The sequence below is a fragment of the Spermophilus citellus genome (genome assembly GCF_964194105.1).
Source record: "Spermophilus citellus genome assembly, chromosome: 9".
NCBI classification, from domain to species: domain Eukaryota; kingdom Metazoa; phylum Chordata; class Mammalia; order Rodentia; family Sciuridae; genus Spermophilus; species Spermophilus citellus.
The window spans coordinates 110,448,999-110,470,709 of NC_138191.1; the positions used below are offsets into that span (position 1 = coordinate 110,448,999).

General features: G+C 39.6%; 1 pseudogene across 1 annotated transcript; it reads right to left on the minus strand.

Annotated features, from left to right (window-relative positions):
- Positions 1–649: 649 nt before the first annotated feature.
- On the minus strand, positions 650–21,671 carry LOC308655564 (heterogeneous nuclear ribonucleoprotein A1-like 2; annotated as a pseudogene). Its single transcript has 3 exons — positions 21,636–21,671; positions 20,248–21,310; positions 650–692 (listed from the first exon to the last, which is right to left on the minus strand). The product of its transcript is annotated as a heterogeneous nuclear ribonucleoprotein A1-like 2 (transcript).
- Positions 21,672–21,711: the final 40 nt, after the last annotated feature.

Sequence of the window (21,711 nt, forward strand, 5' to 3'; positions counted from 1 at the left end):
AAGAGGGCCGCTCCGGGAGGTCGGTCACCGACTGCGCGGCCCGCGGCGCCCCTGCCGAGGAAGTGGAACGGCCTGGGTGGAGAGCGCCGTCGCCAGGCAACACCGGGAAGGCCCCCACCCCCACCTCCGCCCCTCCCGGGGTCCCATCCCCCTGCTCCCGGGCCGTCGCGCCCGGGTGGCCCCTGAGGTTTTCGCACCTGCGCGGCACAGGCCTGGGGGAGGGGAGAGCTGGAAGGGCCTGGGGAAACCGTGAGGGTCTAGGGGACTCGCAGCCCGGTAACCTCTTGGGCCCCTTTAGTCCGCGTGATGAAAGAGCGGCGATTCTAAAAGGTCGTCAAGGGCATTCCGCCGCGTCCGGTGGAATCTGCATTTAAACATAACCGATTATCTGAGGATGGGTTTTAGGAAGTACATGAACCCCATGAAATTATGGGCAAAACTGTGGAGAGGTATGTTTGTGGGTGAATTTTGGGGATAGAAGACCTATACCTTAACTCATCAAATGGATTTATCACACACACACACACACACACACACACACAATTAAAAACAAACAAAACAACCCACTGGCTTAAACTAATTATGGTATCAGAGCATTAGGAAATTGGCTTGATAGGTGATTTACCACTCTCCCCCCTGACTTGGCAACTCAGGCAGGTTCTTCCTCAGGTTTATCTGAATTCTCTAAGGCTCTGGAAAATGAATAGACGACAGCAAGGTTCTGCTTTTAGGAATTGTACTTGTATTTTCTTGGGGAGCAGTGCTTTCGGCAGGTCATCAGAAGGATTTGTGATCCCAAAAAAGCTTAAAACCTTTCTGCTACTATACATACATATTAGATAATGACCATGCCTCCTGGGATCTGTCTTCAACACCTCGCTTTTCTAATAGCCTATATGCCAAGATCAGTTTGTTTGCCCAACATTTGAAATGGAGAATGTGGGCATACATTTTTTTTTATTTTTTTTATTTTTGGTCCCTTTTCTGTGAGTCTTCCAGTTTCTCCAGATTCTTTTTTTTTTTTTAATTTTGTTTTGTTGTTGTTGTTGTTGTTGCACATGGACAGAATATCTTCATTTTGTTTATTTTTATGTGGTGCTGAGGTTTGAACCCAGTGCCTCACACATGCTAGGCAAGCGCTCTACCAGGAGCCATAACTCCAGCCCCTCTCCAGATTCTTTTAACTATCATAAGTCATGTATTTTTGCAAAATAGTTCTAAAGTGACTGAGTATGTTAAGGCTTTTTTTTTTTTTTTTTTTTTTTTAGTTCTAGAGATCAAACCTAGGGTCTTGCTCATGCTAAGCACACACTCTGCCAGTGAGCTGCTACATCTCCAGCTCACCTTAAGTTTATTTTAGTCCATCTGTTGTCCATAAGAACATAAAGAAAGTTTACAATTGGCTACAAAACTAGAAATAGAATATAAGAACTAGAGGAAAAAAGATCACAATTATCCTGGAGTTAAACATGACTAACTGCATTTGAAATTTATTTCTACATTTCCTGAATACCAGGGCAAAAATGAACCTAAATTTGTCATCAGAAAGAAATCGTTTCATCAGAGAAGATAGACCATAGTTTTGACTTGTTTCTGTATCACTAAATTCTAAACGTAATTAGGAAATGGTGAGTTGATATTCTAAAGCAGTTAAGACATTTGAACAACAAATGCAAAAGCAAAATTTACATGGCTATTGCTTTCTCCCCTCCCCCCATATGGACGTTTCTTGTGACCAATAAAAGCCAAGAACATAAAAAGCAACCTAGTGATCCTTACTTTTAAAGGGGGCTTGTTTAATGTGGTCCAAGTAAATTGCTTTCTTGTGGTGTGAACAGGCCTGAAGTTAGAGCTTAGAATGTTTGAATATATGTCCAATGGATAGTCATTCTACATAGCATTTCTATTAGCTAAGCTTTTGCTAAGTGCTTTGGTAGTCACCCTTCTCTGTGATCCTTTAAAATTATGAGTGTGCCTCATAATATTAGTGTTTTAAAAGAGGAAGTTATAGTTTGTTTATATATCTGTGCTTCAAAACCATACATTCCTTGAGAATGATAACTTGTCCTTGTTCATCTGTATTTACCCATCTGAGTCCAGTGTTTGAATACAGCAGGGGTAGGCACAGAATAGCTATTGGTCAAATGAATAAATGGCAGTTATTGTTTTCTGTATCTCTGAAAGCTGATAGACCACATTGCTGAATGAGGATGGATTCAGATGATTCAGAAACCAAACAAGTAGGTGGTATATTCTATTATATGTTGCAGATGATGTCTTTGAGGGAGGTAAATGGGCTGCTTTGAGAGGGCTGCTCAGTGTGATGTCTCTTTATGAGGTCACCGCAGTCCAGGTTTGCTTTGCTTTACACATACAGACACTTGATCAGTCATATACATGCATCCCGCCCCAGCACACACACGTAATTGAGTATGTCTATGTGATAGGCATTATACCATCATTATGTATTATGATTGAGGATACACTGGTTTGAAAAGAGGTTTGCTTCCTACCCTCCTAGGACTTCTAGTCTATTAGAGATGACATATTAATCAAATAATCACAACAGCAAATATATAATTACAGCCTGTGACAAGTACTAGGAAGGAAAAGGACAGGATGACATGAGAGCATACAACTGGGAGTCTGAACCTGTCTTGGATTGCAATAAGGATTTTCTGAAGAAGTGGCATTTGAACTAAGAGCTGAGGAATCAGTAGGTGTTAACATAGCCAAGAGAGTGTAGAGACATTCCAGGCAGAGGGGATAGCATATAGAAAGGCCTGTGATAGAAGAGATCACAGAGTGTTTGAGGAACTGAAAAAAGTCTCAAGTGGCTGTGGTACAGAACATGAATGAAGTCAAGAAAGACTGGCAGTTGATGAACACATTTACATTTATAAGGGTTCCTGGCTGCAATATGGAGAATGGGTCCAGGAGCTCAGGGATGGATGAAGGTGATCAGGAAAGAGATTATGTATCCATTTTGATTATGCTTTGTATTATTAGTTTTACAATATTATGAGGAATCTCTTACCTGCCAGCACACACGTGTGTTCTTTAATGTCTCCACTTGGGGGTTCACCTTGTGAAAGCTCAGCAAAAGGTCTGAGGCTCTACCTTTTCACTGTTGTACAACCTAGGGGTGTGGTTAGACTAAAAAGATGGAGATAGGAATGAAGGGAAAAGGATACCATCTTCCAAAATCTGCCAGTATTCTTTCCCCAGAGGTTCCAAAGAAACCATCTATGTTTACAGTTTTCTTTTATGTACCTCTCGTTCACTACCTATCAGTCCATACCTATCTGACCTATGCTCCCATCCCATTCCAGTCAAACAGGTAAGGTTTCAAACTATTGATAAAAATAGACTGATATAAACAAATTTTAGGAGATGAAGTCAACAAGATCTTGGGAAAAAACTCAATATGGAGGTGAGGGAGATGAAGAATGCAAGTATAATTCCTAGGCTTCTGGCCTTATCAGAGCTATTTCTGAGAAAGTTTTCACTGGAAAAGGACCAGGCAGGGAAGGAAGATGAGTTAGGTTTTGGACATACTGAGTTAGAAATTGCTTTAAAGCATCACTTATGGGCTGGGGATGTGGCTCAAGCGGTAGCGAGCTCGCCTGGCATGCGTGCGGCCCGGGTTCAATCCTCAGCACCACATACAAAACAAGGATGTTGTGTCCACCGATAACTAAAAAATAAATATTAAAAAATTCCCTCTCTCTCTCTCTCTCTCTCTAAAAAAAAAAAAAAAAAAAAAAAAGAAAAGGTAATTGAAGTTGGAGGGGTAGCTGAATCAAGCAATCCCTCCTTTCTTCCCTTCCTTCTTTCCCTTCCCTTCCCCTTCTTTCCTTCCTTTCGTCCATGTGCTAGGATCAAATTCAGGGCCTTGAACATGCTAGACAAGCATCCTACCACTGTGTGACATCCCCAGCCTTGAATTAGCCTTTTCTATCCCTGTTTTTGTTTTTAAGTTTTGTTTGTGGTTTTTTTTTTTTTTTTTGGTAATGTTGGTATGGAACCTAGGTCTTCATGTAAAGCTGGACCAGTGCTTTACCCCTGAGCTATACCCCCAGCCACAAATTAGCCTTTTCTTAACATGCGATAAACCTCTTCTCTGAATGTTTTTTCTTTTTAATATTTTTTAATTGCCAATAGATTTTTAACTTTATTTTTGTTTATTCATATATGGTGCTGAGGATCAAACCCAGGGCCTCACACATTCTAGGCAAGTGCTCTGCACTGAGCCACAACCCCAGTCCCTCTTCTCTGTATGTTTTTAAACAAGTAAAATAAAATACATATGATTACAAAGGAAATCAGTTATATTAAAATATAAGCTGATATATTTACACCTGTTATTTTAATGTAACTATATAACTTTTATATATTTGTGTTTTGATGGCTTATATATATATATTATATAATATGTATTTTGTATGATAGTCTAGATAGTATGTCAATATCCATTGGATATCCATTGGATACTGATAGATTATGGAAGTATATAATATATATCCATTGGATGTTGACTGACTCTCCGGAAATATATATTATGAAGGCTAAAATTATTACTGAAATGGAAGAGACATACTTCAACTTCAAAAGAAACTCCAGTAGTAGTCTGAAAGAAAGAGTACCAGATTATCTATGCAAAACCTGAAGACTGGAAATAAACCTGTGGGAGTGGTAAAACTCATCCAAAGATTTCATGTGAATATAGGACGTGAACAGGTTGAAGGAGAATGGGGAAATGAGATTATTCTGAAAGATCTTACTGGAAGGGAAGGAGGAAGTGAGGAGACAAAGCATCTCTATGGGGCAAATAGTAGATTTTAAATATATGTTACAGAAAAATAGTCTATAATAAGCATAGGAAAAAGAAAAGAAATCATAAAATGGAAAAGTATAGCAGAACTAAAAAATTAACAAGTAAAAAGGGGAGCAGATGGAAATTTGATCAGACTGACAAAAATGATGAAAAGGATGAGACATCAGCAAACTAAAATAAATAGTAATCATAAATTATTAGAACTTAATGTTATCAATTGCAACTAAATGTAACTAAACAGAATTACCCATTGAAAGAAACTGTCAGATTGAGTTAAAAACAAACTATGTGTTGTGTATAAGAAACAAATTTTAAACAGTGATAGAGCTGGGTGCAGTGGCGTACACCTGTAATCATACCTGTAATCACATCTGTAATCAGAGGCTGAGGCAGGAGGATGGAATGTTCACAGCCAGCCTGGGCAACCTAGACTCTGTCTCAAAAACAAAAACAGAAGCCAGGGGTGGGCCCTGGGGGGTGGGCCTCAGTGGTAGAGTGGTCCTGGGTTCAATCCTCAGTATAATGCATATAAAATATATATTAAAAAAATGATAGAGTTCAAAACAAAGATGTGGGCAAGACATATCTGGTAAATGCAAATGAAGGGAAGACAGGAGAGGAAATGTTAATATCAGGAGGAATCTAAAATAAAAAGAATAAATGGGATAGTATGATATAATAATAAAAGGCATAATTTAAAAAGTTTTAATAGTCAAAAGCTAGACAGCATGGCAGCTAAATAAATAAGACAAAAACTGTAAGATAAATTGATAGAAATAATTTGCAGGCATTATGTTACTTTTGGGAGAAATAAATAAAAAGTTGGTAGAGTATCACAGATAAAAAAGAGGGAAAAAAGAGGTATAGGTAAATGCCAAGAATGTTCAAGAAACATGGAGTGAAGGCATAACAATGATCTGATAGCAAGTGTTTGAGGTGTCCCCTTCCTGCCCCTTCCTTATCACCCACAGTTGTAACCAATAAGATAGGGTAGGACAGCAGAGTCCACCCTTCCTATCTCTCAACATGGTATGAGAGGGGTGGCTCTTGGGCCACCAGAGGTCACTCTGTCTTCCTTTGTTACATGTGTCAGAAGCTGTCCAGTATTGGAACAGGTACCACAGTGCCTTGGGTCTTCTTGCCATTTCTCCCTAAGTTGTTCCTTTGCCTCCTCTCTTCTGGCATGGCTCTTGATGTCACTGCTGCCAGCTCTTGCTGGGACAGTCACTGTCATTCTCAGGGACAGGAGCTAGGGAAGGCCCAGCAGTCTGCCAGAGAGCAGAGTGAAGAGGCTAAAACTCAGATGTGGGGATCAGGCAGGTGTGGGTTCAAATTCAAGCTCTATTATGGACTAATTGGTAGGTATATCACAACTTTTCTGAGCCTCAGTTTCCTCACCTATAAAATTAACCTTCATCACTGGTTATTAGTTAGAATAACTGAGATAATGGAGATCCAGTGCTTAGCACAGCTTGTATTATTAATTAAGTCTGAATGTTTCCCCAATTGGTAGAAATTGTTTTCAGTAAGTTTTCCTTTACTTTTTAGCTCACAGACTTTTTTCTTGTTGTTATGGGATTCCTACCAAAGAAGAAGTTGGGCAAAGGGCCAACTATTTTGCTTGCACATCCTCTAAAACAATTTTGAAAAATTGTGTACCCCATTGCATATTTTTAAGTTGACATTTAAATTTTTTCATCCTAAGATTAAATATTGCAAAGAATATTTAAAAAAAACTATCACGTAACTCTTTTGAATTTATTGAGTGGAATCTATATACCATAAGAGGAAGAATTAATTGGGCTGGAAGCAATGGATGACAACTTGGAGGGGGTGGTGGGGAATAAAGTTTTCAGTTTCTATTCAGACACTAAAGCTGTTACTGATGATCCTGAGTGGTAAAAAACAAATTTATTTCCACAAAGTTTGATCATTCAACCAGAGATGTTTTTGTGGCCCCCACTTTATGAATCTTTGTGTCAAGAAGACCCCTTTTCCTGAGGGAAACTGGGGATACATTTTCTTCCTTTTGTCTGAAAGAGCTAGGAGTGGGGTTGCAAGGAGCAGAAGTTTGGAGGTTGTGAGGAAGTAAATGCGGCATTAACAGAAAGATAGTGAGCAGTGAGAATCTTTAGTTCATTTGTTACAGAGTAGCATAGCCCTTAGGAGTGCAGGATCTGGAGCCAGATGGACTAGCTGTGTGCCTTCCTCTTTTGTTGCAGAATTTTGGGGAAATTTTTTCACCTCTCTGGACACACATTTTTTTTTCTTTAAATCTGGAACATTTCATGAATTTGTGTGTCATCCTTGCATGGGGCCATGCTAATATTCTCTGTATCATTCCAACTTTAGTATATGTGCTGCTGAAGTAAGCACTCTAAGCACATTTGTACTTCACTTTTACCATACTTCATGGGAGTAACATATTACACTGTGTTTTTTTTTTTTTTTAATACTGGTGATTGAACCTAGAGGAGCTTTAACACTGAATTACATCCCCAGTCCTATTTATATTTCAAAACAGTATCTCAGCAAGTTGCCTAGGCTTGCTGCAAACTTTCCATTCTCCTGCTTCAGCCTTCTAAATTGCTGAGATTACAGGCATGTGCCATGGCTCCCAGCCTATCACAACTTGATGCCTTAAAATGATAGAAATGTGCTCTTTCATAGTTCTGGAGCCCAGATGTCTGAAATCAGGCTCACTGGGTCAAAGTCAATGTTAGCAGGGTCATGAACCATCTGAAAACTCAAGGTCAAAATCTGTTCCTTGCCTCCTCTAACTTTTGGTGCCTGGCAGCATTTGTTAGCTTGTGGCTATATCACTCCAGTCTATTTTTTCTGGTCACACTGACTTGTCCTCTTCTATGTCAAACTTCCCTCTGCCTCTAGCTCTTGATCCTTAACTGCACCTTTTGCCATTGTTGTGGTTTGGATATGAGGTATTCCCCTCCCCCCAAAAGCTCATGTGTCAATGCAGGAGGTGACATGATCAGACTATGAAAACTAATCTGTAGATTAATCTGTGTGATAGATTAATAATTTGAGTACATTACTAGGTAGTAACTATAGTCAGGTGGGGTATGACTGGAGGAAGTGGGTTATCTGGGGGCATGCCTTGGGGGTTAAATATTTTTTCCCTGGCTCCTGGCCCTCTACTCTCCTTCCCATCTATCGTGAACTGAGCAGCTTTCTTCTGCCACACCATTCCACCATGATGTTCTGCCTCAGCTCAGGCCCAGAGTAATGAAGCCAGCTGACTATGGACAGAAATCTCTGAAACCATAAACCCAAATAAACTTTTTCTCCTTTAAGTTGTTATTGTCACGTATTTTGGACACAGTGACAAAAAAAAAAAAAAACAAAACTGACTAATATAGACATAGGGTAATATTTTGACACCAACCAGTAATAAAATTCTGGCACTAACTACCTGAAGTTATCAGAGAACCCACAGATTATCAGTCATGATCCCTAACAAGACTGCTCTCACTTCAGATGCCAGTCACACTCAAGTATCCATAGGCTACCTACACTTATGGCCAACTGGTTACCAATTGGGGGGTTCCCTCAATTCCCTCAAGATTTGAGGATTTGCTTATATGATTCACAGAATGTAGAAAAGTGATGTACTACTGTAAGACTGGAAGATGCCACACCACACGACACAGATCACCAAAGAGGTTCCCACTTTATTACCAAAGGCTGTGTGTTTATATAGGTCTAAGGAGAGGTAGCAGGGCTGAGGTAGTCAACAGGTCGCCCATTTATTGGCAAGCTCTTCCAAATGTCAGTTCCGGAGCCCAAGAAGTTAATTCTTATTGGGGCTAAGGTTTCCCACCAGCAGGATTTGAATTGGCGCTGGCGGGAACGTTTCGCGCCAGTGAAAGAAAAAAAGAGGAGAAAGAGGGTCCTTAGATGCCATGTTAGGGTTTTTCTCTGGGGTGCTGCTGCCGTTATATGCTTTCCCAACAACTTCCATTATAGTTTTATTAGAAGGGATGCAAGACAGAACCAGTCAAATGAAGAAACACATAGAGTGAGGTCTCACAGGGTTCCAAATGCAGAGTTTCTAAAAGTGCTCTCTCTTTGGAATCAGGACATATCCACTTCCTGACACATCAATGTATTCACCAGTCAGTGCTTTTCACTAATCTTTATTTATGTAATATTTTCAATAGTACAAACACTTTATTTAACAGTCATAGATTATCCCATAGGCCAACACACAGGACCTAAAATTCAGAGCCTTTGAACCTCTCACTCTGACTCCAATAGGGTGAATACACTTGAGTTTGAAGCCTTTCACACTGTGGTTGATGGAGCAGGTTTTGACATCTGTTAAATTCCACAAGAACCTGTGTATATTTTCCCTGCAAGCTGATCCTGTCCCTTATTTTAGTTATCCTGACCAACTCAATGAATGGGCTTCACATAGTTCTTCTCTGTGATGGTGGTATGGCAGCAGTCAGGCAGAGTTTCACTAAGCCAGGATATTTATTGGGGCTTCAATTTATAAGCATGATTGACTGAATTATTTGGCCATTGGTTGGCTATTAATCATTGGTTGGATTCAATATATTTTCCTTTCTTCCTTCACCAAAGTTCAGGCTTGACTTCTGGATGATGTGCTCACTGAAGGTAAGACGCAGAGGACTTGATTAGAACAATTTCACAGAAGTAAAAAATGTCAGACCACTGAAATTATTGTGGTCTGCAGTTTGTGACAATTAACCATGATTGTTTGACTTCTAAATCATGGTTAATTCTAGACAATCATAGTTATTTAACTTCAACAGCAAACCCCTAAAATTGCAACAGAATGCCAATCAGGGTTGCTGGAGGCAACAATAAAAGCCATATCACATGGGTATAAAGTGGTAGATAGATCTCATTGTGATTTTGATTTGTATTTCTATAATAACCAATGCCAAATAACGTTGAGCATTTTTAAATACAATTATCAGCCATTAATAGATCTTCTTTGGGGCTGGGGATGTGGCTCAAACAAAGATGTTGTGTCCGCCGGGGGGAAAAAAAAATATTAAAATTCTCTCTCTCTTTAAAAAAAAAAACAAACATTTATTTTTTAGTTATAAAAAAAACTTGAGCCACATCCCAGCCCTAAAAAATAAGTGTTGAAATCCTCTCTCTCTCTCTCTCTCTCTCTCTCTCTCCACCCCCCCCCCTCTCAAAAACCCTCAAGTCGTACATGTTCTTTAAAAAACGTTGTTAACTTCAGATGACATTAAAAAAAAAAATAGATCTTCTTTGGATATATGCCTATTTAAGACCTTTGCTCAATTTTTTTTAATATTTATTTTTTGTAGTTGTACACAACAACTTCATTTATTTATTTATTTAAGTTTATGTGGTGCTGAGAATCAAACCCAGGACCTTGCACATGCGAGGCAAGTGCTCTACCACTGAGCCATAACCCCAGTCCTTTGCTCAGTTTTTAATCAGGAGATATATATATATATATAATTAAAATTAATTTTATATATTTGGACAAATCTCTTATAAGCTAAATTTTTTCAAATATTTTATACCATATAGTGGGTTGTCTTTTTGCTTTCTTAATGTATAGTTTACACACAAATGTTTTACTTTTGAGGTAGGCCAACTTATCTGTTTTCTTTCTATCACACACACACATTTTTTTGGCAGTATTGGGGATTGAACCCAGGACCTTGCACATTCTAGACAAGTGCTTTACTACTGAGCTACATCCTAGCCCTCACTTATATGTTTAATGAATCTATGAAACCATTTTAAACCCAAGGACATGAAGATATCCTTTTTATTTTTCCTGAGGTGAGGTCTAGGCTGATCCCCAATTCCTGGCTCAGTGATTCTCCTGCCTCAGGCTCCCAACTAGCTGTGATTATAGACACATGTCCTGTGCCCAACTTATGAAGTTACCTGCTATTTCTATCTAGGAGTTTTATAATTTAAATTCTTACATTTAAGTCTGTGATCCATTTTTACTAAATTTTTGTGTATGTATGAGGTAGGAGGGTCCAACTTCACTGTTTTGCAAGTGGATATCCACTTGTCCCTGCAGCATTTGATGGAAATCAGTACATTTTTGAACCAAGAGTTCAATAGTCCTGGATACAGGCAAAAGGACTTCCTGCTGTATTTTTACAATAGTATTGAATTTTAAAATTTGCTTTGAATTGGGAAGTCTAAACCAGAGTTTTTCCTTTCTTGCTGTTGGTGGCATAATTAATGAACTCTATCTTCCTTACATTTTTTCAGCCATGAAATTATTCTAATCAAATCTTCAACATCTCTCCTTTGGGGGTACATCATCCAGAAGTCAATCATGGCTAATTAACTACCACATACAGCAGACCACTAGAATTCCAACAGAATGCCAACCAGGGTTGCTGGTTGCAACAACAGAGGCAAAAAGTGGATAACTAAATTAAAAAAAGAATTATCAGGAGATTAAGTAGCTCATAGAAAGACATGACAAACAGGACAAGCAGAATTAGAAAATAAATAGAAATTCATTTGTCTGGCCAAAAGAAGCTAGACAGCCTTGGTTAAACTTCACCCCCCAAAAGTATGATCACAACACTACCATTGGACACTGTAGCTGACACCATTTTACACCCCTAATAATCTTTTTAAAATTTGTTTTTATTAGTTATACATGACAGTAGAATGTATTTTAACATATTAAACTCATATGGAGTATAACTTCTCATTCTTTTGGTTGTACATTATGTAGAATTACATTGGTCATGTAATCATAAATGCACATAGGATAGTAATGTCTGATCCATTCTACTATCTTTCCTATTCCCATTCCCCCCACTTCCCTTCATGCCCCTTTGTATAATCCAAAGTACTTCTATTCTTTCCTACCCACCCCCTTATTGTGAGTTAGCACCCACATATCAGAGAAAACATTTGGCCTTTGGTTTTTTGGGATTGGCTTATTTCATTTAGCATGATACTCTCCAGTTCCATCCATTTTCTGGCAAATACCATAATTTCAATCTTCTCTATGGCTGAATAATATTCATTATGTGCATATACCACATTTTCTTTAGCCATTCATCTGTTGAAGGGTACCTAGGTTGGTTCCATAGTTTAGCTATTGTTAATTGAGCTATTATAAACATTGATGTGGCTGCATCATTGTAGTATGCAGATTTTAAGTCCTTTGAGTATACACCAGGGAGTGGGATAACTGGGTCAAATGGTGGTTCCATTCCAAGTTTTCTTAGAAATCTCCATACCGCTTTCCAGAGTGGTTGCACCAATTTGCAGTCCACCAGTAGTGTATGAGTATACCTTTCACCCCGCATTTTCGCCAAGATGTAATGTTACTTGTATTCTTTTTGTAAAAAATTCAGTTGTAGATGATACTTTACCTTTACGTGGTTCTGAGGAATCAAACTCAGTGCCTCACATGTGCTAGGCAAGTGCTCTACCACTGAACTTCAATCCCAGCCCGTTAGTTGTATTCTTGATTATTGCCATTCTGACTGGAGTGAGATGAAATCTCAGTGTAGTTTTAATATGCATTTCTCTAACTTCTGGAGATATTGAACATTTTTTCATATATTTGTTGACCAATTTATCATGTTTCTTCTTCTGTAAAGTGCCTGTTCATTTCCTTTGCCCATATATTAATTGGGTTATTTGTTTTCCCTGTGTTAAGTTTTTTGAATTCTTTTTTTTTTTTTTTAAAGAGAGAGAGAGAGAGAGAGAGAGAGAGAGAGAGAGAGAGAGAGAATTTTTTTAATATTTATTTTTTAGTTTTCGGCGGACACAACATCTTTGTATGTGGTGCTGAGGATCGAACCCGGGCCGCACGCATGCCAGGCGAGCGTGCTACCACTTGAGCCACATCCCCAGCCCTTGAATTCTTAATATAGCCTGGAACTTGATGCTCTATCTGAGGTTCAGGTGGCAAAGATTTTCTCCCATGATGTCACCTCCCTCTTCATGTTCTTGATTGTTTGCTGAGAAGATGCTCTTTAATTTGATTCTATCCCATTTATTGATTCTAGATTTTACTTCCTGCACTTTAGGAGTCTTGTTAAAGAAGTCAGTTCCTAAGCCAACATGATGTAAATTTGGGCCTGCTTTTTATTTTATTAGGCACAGCATCTCTAGTCTAATGCCTAAGTTCTTGATCCATTTTTAGTTGAGTTTTGAGCAAGATAGGGAGAGATAGGGATTTAATTTCATTTTGCTACATATAGATTTCCAGTTTTCCCAGCAACATTTTTTGAAAAGGCTATCTTTTCTCCAATGTATGTTTTTGGTGCCTTTGTCTAGTACGGATAACTGTATTTATGTTGATTTGTCTCTGTGTCTTCTGTTCTGTACCATTGGTCTATGTGTCTGTTTTGGTGCCAATGCCATGCCATTTTGTTACTATATCTCTGTAGTATAATATAAGGTCTGGTATTGTGATGCCTCCAACTTGGCTTCTATTGGTAAGAATTGCTTTGGCTATTGACCCCCTAATAGTCTTAAATTGAGTCTTTATAGATGCCCTATGACAGGTATGACCATCAAATGGCCAAGCTTGCATTATTTGTCCATGAGCTAGATGATAGGGGACTGGAAAGGGGAATCCTTCAACTTCTGTAATACAATTGGGTTTTTACATCTTCCTGGGACCCATAAAAGGAGAACTTACCTCAAAACAAGAATGTTTGGACATGAGATGGCCAAAAACCAAAAAAGCCATGTTATAGAAATGAATAATAAAAATAATGACCAACATTTTTGAGGGCTATCTACGTACAAGTTTTAGATGTATTAATCCAATACTTACCACAGCCCTATGAGGTATGTTGCATTATTATCCTGAGTGATAGACTAAATAATGACCCTCCCCCCAAAATCTACTTTCTAGTTTCGGAAGCCTAGAATATTATCCTATATGGCAAAAGGGTGAATATTATCTGTGGAACAATGAAGAATTTGACTAGTCTTTGTCCCTAATATATGAATTATGTCAACAAGCTGTTAGCATATTTATTAGGGCTGGGATGCAGCTCAGTGGTAGAGGGTTTGCCTAATACGCACTGGGTTCCATCCCCAGCACCACATAAAAAACTAAATAAACAAAATAAAGGTATTAAAATAAATAATAAATAAAAAGAGACCATCACCAAAGAGCAGTAAATACACAGTTGATCATGCATGTTTGGTTACTTTGAGGAATCAAAAAAACAAGATTTAAGGAATTAATTAAGGCTGTGACCTTAAGTCTTAAAGCTTACAGGGCTGATACAAGTTTAGAGCCAATACTCTGGTCAACCAAGTTCTTAGAAAAATTGCAAAGGAAAGAATTCAAAGCTGTAAAAAACTATACAGACACATATATATCCACAGAGATAGATATACAAACTAATACAAACTAGTTACTTAAGAAATGGACTTAAACTGGGCATGGTGACACACACCTGTAATACCAATGACTCTGGAGGCTAAGGCAGAGGATATCAAGTTTGAGGTCAGCTTTGTCAACTTAATGAGACATTGTCTCAAAATAAAATAAAATAAATAAAAAGGGCTAGGGATAAAAAGTATCTCAGTGGTAAAGCACTTGCCTAGCATGTGGCCCTGGGTTCAATTCCAAGCACCATCAGAGAGAAAGAGATATAATGAAGGCTTATTTTGGCTCACAATTTTATTTTATTCTTTTAGGTGGACACAATATCTTTATTTGATTTTTATTTGGTGCTGAGGATCGAACTCAGTGCCTCATGCATGCCAGGCGAGCATGCTGACCACTTGAGCCACGTCCCCAGCCTGGCTCACAGTTTTGGAAGTTTCCATCCATAATCTGTTGACCTCATTGCTTTTAAGCTCATGGAACATCATGGTGGGAGCATGTGATGGAGCAAAACTACCCATCTCATGGCGGGGAATCAAAAAGAGAAAGAGGAAAACACCAGAGTCTCACAAGCCTCTTCCAGGGGATGTATTCAGTGACCTTAAACCTCCCACTAGGCCCCGTCTCTTAGTTTCTACCACCTCCCAGGAGCACCAAGCCGTAAACACATGAGCTTTTTGGGGAAATTTAAGATCCAAACCATAGCAGCCTATTAAAAATATTTTTTTTTTTAGCCAGGTGGGTTGGCCCATGCCTGTAATCCCAGCAGCTCAGGAGTTTGAGGCAGGAGGATTGCAGGTTCAAAGCAGCCTCTGCAATTTAGGGAGGCCCTAAGAAACTTAGTGAGACCCTGATTCTAAGTAAAAAATAAAAAGTGTGGGGGATGCAGCTCAGTGGTAGAGTTCTCCTGGGTTCCATCCCCGATAAGAACCCCCACTCCCTCAAAAAAGTAGCACTCAGAGATTAAAGAAAGGCAGAATGGGTTAGGCAGATAGAGTAGATATGGCTCAACATCTATTCCAACCCCTTGTTATGATGCCTCCCTGTGGTACAGAAGCTGAAAAACTAAAACTACCTTCTAGACCTCCTCGAAGCAGATTGATCTCTGGATGTTTTAAATTCCCCAATCAGACACATACCTAAGGAACTTGAATATGGAACTGAGTTAAAGAGAAAATAAGGTATTACTAAGGATTTAGTATACCAAAACTCTAAAGGATGACTTCCTGTTTTCCAGAATGTGGCTGAGGTAGTTTATATTCCAGAAGTCATAGTTGGAACAGTGGATTTCTAATTTCCTGGTTTTCTGATGTGACAGGGGTAACAGTTTTCCTGGTAAAAGCTTGTGCCTGACCCAAATCCACTCTCATTCATAATTAGCTTTAAGTACAGATTGATAAAACTTGTGAGCCTTTTTGCACGATAACTCTATGAAGTGTGTTGGCACCAAAACAAATGACATTCCTGGCAAAGAGGAGGAGTATCTTGAAGGTTAAGTGTGTAGTAGACATTGGACATTTATTTTGGACCCCAGCATTGGAACTCCTTTTCCTGCATTTAGGGAATTACTCAGGTTATGAATCAGAGATACAGGCCTATTATCCCCTACGGAAATTGAAAGTACTAGGAACTCATATTCCTTGCAGCTAGAGCATTGCAAACAGGCTCTGCCTGTCAGGCACACTTGCCTCAAAAAATTTCCTGGAAAAGTTGGTTTCATGAAGCTCATTTTCTGGAAAAGCAGTGGTTATAGGATAGTGATTAGTTCAGTATCCCATGCTATGGGTACCACCAACACAGGCCACATGTCCAGAACTCAGCAGCCAGGCAGTAATGACCTTATCTCCAGATCAGCTCTGCAACTTGGTTTTGACTCTTTCTTATTATGTGGCTGAGAATATGCTTATTCTGCTTTTCCCTTTATTCAATTAGTTATTTAATATCCTTTTAATAAATTCCTTTTGGCTTAAGTTGGTTTTAGTTTCTTTTTTTTTTTAAAAGAGAGAGTCAGAGAGGAGAGAGAGAGAGAGAGAGAGAGAGAGAGAGAGAGAGAGAGAGAGAGAGATTTTAGTATTTATTTTTTAGTTCTCGGTGGACACAACATCTTTGTTGGTATGTGGTGCTGAGGATCGAACCCGGGCTGCACGCTTGCCAGTCGAACGTGCTACCGCTTGAGCCACATCCCCAGCCCCCGGTTTTAGTTTCTTATAATTAAGAATTCTGAGGTAGTGCTTGATTCAGCAGCACCTATACTAAAATAGGAATGATACAGAAAAGATTAACATGGCCTCTGCACAAGGATGACCTGTGATTTAGTCTGGTTTTTCATTGCTATGACCAAAAGACCTGGCAAGAATAACATAGAGGAGGAAAAGTATATTCTGGCTCACTGTTTCAGAAGTTCAGTCTGTGGTCAGCTGATTCCATAACTCTGGGCCTGAGGTGAGGCAGAACATTATGGCCAATGGGCATTGCAGAGGAAAGTAGCTCAGGATGTAGCAACAAGCAGAGAGAGAGAGAGAGAGAGAGAGAGAGAACTTCACTTACCAGGGACAAATGCCCCCAATGACCTTCTTCCTCCAGCTGTACCCTATCTGCTTATAGATAACACCTAATTAATCTATATCAGTACATCAATCTGCTGATTAGATTACAACTCTTGTAATCTAATCATCTCTGAATGTTCTTGCGTTGTCTCATACATGAGTTTTTGGTGGATACCACATAGCCAAACTATAACAACCTTCAAATTCATGAAGCATTCCATATTTTTCAAGATGGAATTATTGAGACATACTGGTAATATGAAGAGACTTGGTTGAGTGTTAAAATAATAATAGTGGGGGCTGGGGATGTGGCTCAAGCGGTAGCGCGCTCGCCTGGTTTGCACGCGGCCTGGGTTCAATCCTCAGCACCACATACAAACAAAGATGTTGTGTCCGCCGATAACTGAAAAATAAATATTGAAATTCTCTCTCTCTCCTCTCTCTCTCACTCTCTTTAAAAAAAATTAAAATAAAATAAAATAATAATACTGTTTAAAATGTAGAATTCAAATCCCCAGGACTGCAAAAACATTCAATAGTTTATTTTATTTAATAAAATCAAAAGTATTTAAACTTAAAGAAGAATTCTGATGAACACAAACAGAGAAGACAAATCCTCCCACTTGGGTAGGGCTTTCGCCAACAATAGATGCTGTTGAAGGAACACCTTACATTAAAAAGAATGGTGATAACATGGATTCACTGGTGCCAACATGTATTCTACTGTATTAATATGCATTCATTTGCTTGAAAAAATAAAAACAAAAAACCAATTTAAACCATGTTAGGCAAAATGGGAAAGATGATTGTAAGTCACAGAAACTTGACTGGGGAGAGTTGGAAAGAGTTGGAAATAGAGTAGAAATAGGGTTGGACTTTAGAATTCTCTCTTCTTTATCTTCCCAAAATTCATATTGAAATATTAAAACACAGTACATTAGAATGTGACTATATTGAGAGATAGGATTCTTAAAGAATCCATTAAGTGTGCTGGGGCTGGGGTTCAGTGGTAGAGTGCTTGCCTAGCACGTGTGAGGCACTGGGTTTGATCCTTAGCACCACATAAAATAAATAAAATAAAGGCATTCTGCCCATATGTAACTACAAAATTTTTTTTAAGAGTCAATTAAGTTAAAATGAGGGCTGGGGATGTGGCTCAAGTGGTAGTGTGCTGGCCTGGCATGCGCAAGGCACTGGGTTCGATCCTCAGCACCACATAAAAATAAATAAAGATATTGTGTCCACTAAAACAAAAATAAATAAATAAATAAATATTTTTTTAAAAAAGTTAAAATGAGGTCATTAGAGTATGTCCTAATTTGATGACTGGTATCCCTACAAGGAGAAAATTTGTACACAGACATGTACAGAGGGGAAATACAGGGAGAAGATGGTAATATAGAAACCAAGGTGCAAGGCCGCAGAAGCAAGCAACCCTACCAACACTTTGATCTTGAAGTTCTAGCCTCCAGAACTGTCATATGAATTGTATCCTCTGGAGTTGCAAGTGTGGTGAGCCTGGTCCAGAAAATGTGTTCATGAATGAGGTTGGCGAAATTTGCTGGCCTTACTAACCAGCAGTCTTTCTAGGTTGCCTAGTCTGGGGTACTTTGTTATGGTAGCCCTAGCAAACAAATAAGGACCACTCCTCACCCATTCTAATAAAGATCTTGATGAAAACTCTCATTTAATTCAGATGCTGTAGTGTGTGCCTGTAGTTCCAGTTAGTTGGGAGGCAGAGGCAGTCGGATGACTTGAACTCAGCAGTTTGGTGCCAGCCTGGGCAACACAGTGATACCCCATCTTAAAGAACAAAACAGAGCTGGGTGCAGTAGTGCATGCCTGTAATCCCAGTAGCTTAGGAGGCTGAGACAAGGAGGATCATGAGTTCAAAGCCAGCCTCAGCAACAGTAAGGTGCTAAGTAACTCAGTGAGATCCTGTCTCTAAAAAAAATACAAAATAGGGCTGGGGATGTGGCTCAGTGTTCAAGTGCTCCTGAGTTCAATCCCTGGTATTCCACCCCCTCCCCCAAAAAAAGAACAAAACAGAACATAAACCTCTCATTTAAGCATGGAAATAAGATACAATGTGTTAATATGAGATATACTCCATACAATACTGGTTAGAGAGAGGGCAGTAAAGCCAGAAAATTTCACTCACATCGTTCATTACCCCATTTTCTTGACCGGGATTACCATACTTGCAACTCCAGAGGGTACTGTTCATATGATAGTCATTGAAAACGATTCCTCCTGTGTTGTACACCAAACAACAACAACAACAACAATCTCTGCATTCTCATGCAGTAACAGTTTCTTCCCATGGGGAAATGCTTGGTTAGTGAATAAAGTTATCTCGGGTTATTACCACTAGGAGATTTCCCTTGTCCAAAGTCTCTTACAGCTACTCTTGTGTGGGAGTGTGTGTGTGTTGCTGGGGTTTGAATCCAGGGTCTCCTGCATGCTAAACAAGTGATCTAATGCAGCGCCCCAGTCCTAGAACTAGTCTTGAAAGGGAGATAGGAGAGGATTCCTCTTTAGGGGACTGTTCCCCAGTCTTTGTCCTTCTACTACTAAGGTAGAAGACCCTAGAATACCTTAGAGGTTGCACAGTTTTATTGGCCTCTGTTATTTTGTTTCCTGGCAGTACAATTTCATTACACCTTAGTTGGCTGCCTTTTAATTTCATTTTGGAGATTTCTATTAACAATTATAGTTTTGATTTGTTTTGTTTTGTTTTGTTTTGGTACTGGGGATTGAATCTAGGAGTACTCTACCACTGACTCACACCCCCAGCCCCTTGTATTTTTTTGTGACAAAGTCTTGCTAATTACCCAGGTTGACTTCAAACTTGCAATCCTCCTGCCTCAACCTCCCCAGTTGCTGGGATTACAGGTATGTACCACCACATCCACTTGGTTATATGTTGTTGCATAAAAAATCATCCTAAAACTTATTGACTTAAAACTACCATTTCTATTTACTTAAAGAGAAACATTTATTCAGCATCATGATCAGACCATTACAAGGGTGCAAAAAAAAAAAAAAAATCCACATTAAAATCCTTTGTTGGAATGCTTTTCACTTTCCACAGAACAGAAACTAAAATAACCTGTTATACAATTAGTCACAAATACACATGAGTATTGTCTAAACCATGTCTTCTTTGTAGCAGTTAGGCCCTGCCACCACTGTGCTTGGCTGAGTTCACAAATCTGTTATAACCTGTAGCTTCCCTGTCACTTCTCTGGCTCTCCTTTCTTGCTAAGCTTTGTTTCCTGGCAGTATTAAAACCTTCTGCCGGGCTGGGGATGTGGCTCAAGCGGTAGAGCGCTCGCCTGGCGTGCGTGCGACCCGGGTTCGATCCTCAACACCACATACCAACAAAGATGTTGTGTCTGCCGAGAACTAAAAAATAAATATTAAAAATTCTCTCTCTCTCTCTCCCCTCTCTCACTCTCTCTAAAAAAACAAAACAAAACAAAAAAAACCTTCTGCCACTGCCAGAGCTACTGCTGCTGCTGCAACTGCCGTAGCCACTTTGGTTTGTGGTTTGTCAAAATATTGGCCTCCACCACCATAAAGTCCAGAGCTTTTGCCTCCAAAGTTTTCACCCTTCATGGGTCCAAAATTTGATGACTGATTATTGTAATTGCCAAAATCATTGTAGCTTCCACCACCTCTCAAATTGCTTCCACTGCCACTGCCAAAGCCACTGCCACCGCCACCTCTGCCTCCTCTGTTGTCGTAACTGTCACTCCTGCCATAGCCATGCCCTGGTTTCCGTAACTGTCCACCACTTCCATAGATTCGGCTTCCTCCAGAGTAACTAGGACTGCTTCCTCTATAACCACCGTCATTACCAAATTCATTGTAGCCATCCCTGCTGCCATCATATCCACCACCACCATGGCTGCCACCATAACCTCTGAAGCTCTCTCCACAATCAAAATTGTCATTTCCATCAAAAACACTTCCACGACTACCACCAAAGTTTCCAGAACCACTTCGACCTCTTTGGCTAGATGAAGCATTAGCCATCTCTAGCTTTGACAGGGCTTTCCTCACTTCACATTTGTGGCCATTCACAGTATGGTATTTCTGAATGACAATCTTATCCACAGAGTCATGGTCATCAAAAATTACAAAAGCAAAGCCCCTTTTCTTTTCACTGCCTCGGTCAGTCATGATTTCAATAACTTAAATTTTCTTGTACTGTTCAAAATAATCTCATGATGTTCTTCAGTGTCTTCTTTAATGCCACCAATAAAGATCTTTTCCACAGTTAAGTGGGCCACTGGTCTTTGAAAATCTTCTCTTGAGACAGCTCTCTTTGGTTCCACAACTCTGCCTTCTACCTGCGTGGTCTTGCATTCATGGCTCATCCACTTCCTCCATAGTGGCATAAGTGACAAACTCAAAGCCCCTGGAGGGCTTTGTGTTTGGGTCTCTCATTACCACAGAGTCCGTGAGTGTTCCCCATTGCTCAAAATGGCTTCGTAGACTCTCAACAGTTGTTTCGAAGCTCCGCGCTCTGATGAATAGCTTCCACAGCTGTTTGGCTCTTTACAACTCTGATTCAGACATGATGGCAGCCGGGAGAGAGACTTTAAGATGCTTTCTCAGCAGTGTCCACGGGCAGAAAGCAGTAAGCTAACAAATGTATCCACCCCACATCTATTATCTCTTACAATTCTGGGTTTTGGTTTTGGAATTTTTGGGGTCCTGGGGACCTTATGTATGCTAAGCACACACTCTGTCACTGAACTATACCTCCAAACTTCATTCTATGCTCAGCTGGGCCTTTTCCCCTTTCAGGCTGGAGTTTCAGAAGTCCCAGACTTGAATGAACTGGAACATCCAAAGATGGCTCACTCACTGGACTGGCTGTTGACTTGGGCTCAGCCAGGGCCATTGACTAGAGTACTTAGTAATCCTTCACGTGACTGATGCAC